Source organism: Lytechinus pictus, chromosome 8 (assembly GCF_037042905.1).
Source record: "Lytechinus pictus isolate F3 Inbred chromosome 8, Lp3.0, whole genome shotgun sequence".
Lineage (NCBI taxonomy): Eukaryota > Metazoa > Echinodermata > Echinoidea > Temnopleuroida > Toxopneustidae > Lytechinus > Lytechinus pictus.
In genome coordinates, this window is record NC_087252.1 from 11,177,656 (window position 1) to 11,180,698 (window position 3,043).

A 3,043-nucleotide genomic window follows, 5' to 3' on the forward strand; every position below is an offset into this window, starting at 1 on the left:
GAGCAATCACGAAATTGGGAGATGTTTGATTCGAGTACCTAATTCTAATAATGTTTCACTCCCGGTTGCTTTGTGTATGTAATCCCCCCCCCCCATTATTTGTAGGTTCGTATCTGTAATCAGTTAGTAACCGTTGATGTTGATTCATATATTCAAATAAATACCATTTTGTAACTATTGATGTTGATTTCTATATTCAATAAATATTCGTCGCTAGCTATCAAAAGCTGAAAGATTAAAAAATAATGCTCGTTGCACTCCATTAAAAATTAACAATAATGAATAAACACTAAATAATGGAATTATCAAAGAATAATTAGTCAACCCTATCCCCCTCTCTCTCCTCTCTTTCTTCCCCATCACTCTCTTTCTATCTTTAATCAGTGATATTCTGTTATATAAATGCATCTTCCTCTCATTGAATACCTTTCGTTTTCATCAACACATTTATACCACCGTTTCATCATCTATAAGTATCTAGATTGGACACCACCATCCCCCCCCCCGCTCTCTCAAAGGGACACACACACAAACCCACATCCTCAAACACTACACACTCCTCTCCCCTCCCAAATATAGTGTAAAACATAAATATAAGCCTATAAGTACGTTTCATGTTTTTGAAGTGACTTACTCCAACAGTGCCGTAAGGAGCTTAAACCTTTGAAGGGGGGGGGGGGCTAGATATGGCGTATCGCGCAAAACTTATAAAAGTGTTTCGAGGGAGCAAAACGAGCGAACAAAAATTTTGAAATTTTTATTACAAAATCCAATTTTATTTTTATTCATTTATTTATTTATTTTATTAATTTTTTTTGGGAGGGAGGGCAAGAGCCCCCAGCCCCCAACCACCATCTGTACTCCAATTACGTATAACTATTTTGATGAACATCATGTGAATGAACAATGACTTTTATGATGAAGGCCTACATGCATACCGTCCCACATATATATTGATATTATCGCATCCTCCCATACATTCTGTAGAACTGAATTTCTATTATGAAATCTTTAGGGGGAAATCCAGATCTGAATGGGTTCCCCAAGGCTAATCTGTATAACATGGGTAAATAATGAGCATAGTTTTAGAAAAAATGTATGGAGTAGAATTGTCTGCGAAACAAACTCAATCCCATCGCCTAGTTCATTAACATGATTACAGTGCATTTTGCGATGAAATATAACTAAAGGGCATCCGTAAATAAGCAAGTTCATTCGAAACACTTATGAATTTTGTAATTCAAACACTCACTATGTAAACCGCGAAATGTCAAGAGCCACGGCACTTGTAGTTTTAACTACTAGTATAATAATAATAACAATGCGACTGTTTAAAGTCAAATATATGGTACCCAACAGATAGGCAAATGCTTTGTCACTGTACGTTTTCGTGGAATAAATTGCTGCAATAATATAGAACTTAACTCGGTCGAAAATTTTCTTGCAAACTTTCAGAGGTTTTTGACCGTCAATGTAATAATTTTTTGTCGCAATGGCTTGCACCAAAGTTATTCATGTTTTATATTCAAGGAAAAAATAAAACCGGCTTGATAACATGTTTTGGTCTTTATTTCTTAAGAGAGACACTCTATATATTTTTTATTTATAACTATTGAACAATTTTCGTGTTGTTTTTCGTAAAAGAATATGCATCACAATGATCACGATTAAGCAGAAGATTTATCAGACTGCTTCATTTATCAACATACACACTCACTAAGACACACATCCCTTCAGGGAACCCCACACCCACCCACATTCACTAAGATCACCCCCCATTAGACTAACATTAACACCATCAAACATATATTTTACACATAAACAAACATACCAAACACCCTGCCATGCCCGAACACACACACACACACCCTCCCCCACACACACCAGCTCACATGAGCTTCACAAACCTTAACCCACAATAATTTACGTAAACAATCCTCCACGGATCTCACACCCTAATACCCCACACCCATAGATATATGGACCCCCTCCAAACAACTTTTTGATTAATGAAGCTGTTCGGTTGAATTTGAGACTATTAACCGGGATGACGGATGATTAGAAGTTCCGTTATAATTTTATAACAGAATACCAGCATCATTCCATAAGCAGCGCAAGAACTTTAAGTTTCGGGATATAGCACGAAATAACCCACTTCATTCTCCTCGTTCCGTCTTTGACATGGACATGCAAATACGTAATAGGTGCGGGTAGTACACGTACATGTACATGTCTAATGTTGTCCCTTGTTCAACGAATTTAGGGTTAAAGGGATAGTCCGGGCTGAAAATATTTATATCTTAATACATACAGTAGAATTCACTGAGCAAAAGGCCTTAAAATTCATCAAAATCGGATAGCAAATAATAAATTTATTGAAGTTTAATGTTTAGCAATATTTTGTGAAAACAGTCGTCATGAATATTCATTAGGTGGGCTGATGATGTCACATTCCCACTTTCCGTTTTCTTATGTTATTACATACAATCATATTTTTTTAATTATTTCATACTTGTGTGAATAATATGTCTCCTTTATAATGAAATAAGTTGCAGCAATAAATATCTAATGCACTAAGTCAGTGGTCAATCCAATTTTTCTAGTTCTTGGAGGAAAAAAATTGAATGAACCTAATTTTATATAATAAAATACAAAAGAACAAGTGGGGATGTGACATCATCAGCCCACCTAATGAATAGTCATGACGACTGTTTTCACAAAATATTGCTAAACTTTGAAATTCAATAACTTTGTTATCTGTTATCCGATTTTGATGAAATTTTCGGCATTTTGCTCAGTGAATTCTACTCTATTTATCAAACTATAAATACTTTCAGCCCGGACAATCCCTTTAATATCATACTCTCAAACCCACACCCGCACCATCCCACACAACTTCCCCATGTACCTCTAGGCCCTACGTGATGTAGAATCTATCTCGGTTGCCCCGTCATGCCGACTCCTCTAGTTTAGAAACCCTCCTCTTATCTTTAAATTTGCATGATAATTGCGACACGCTCAGCCCTGATCTTAGAATTATGGA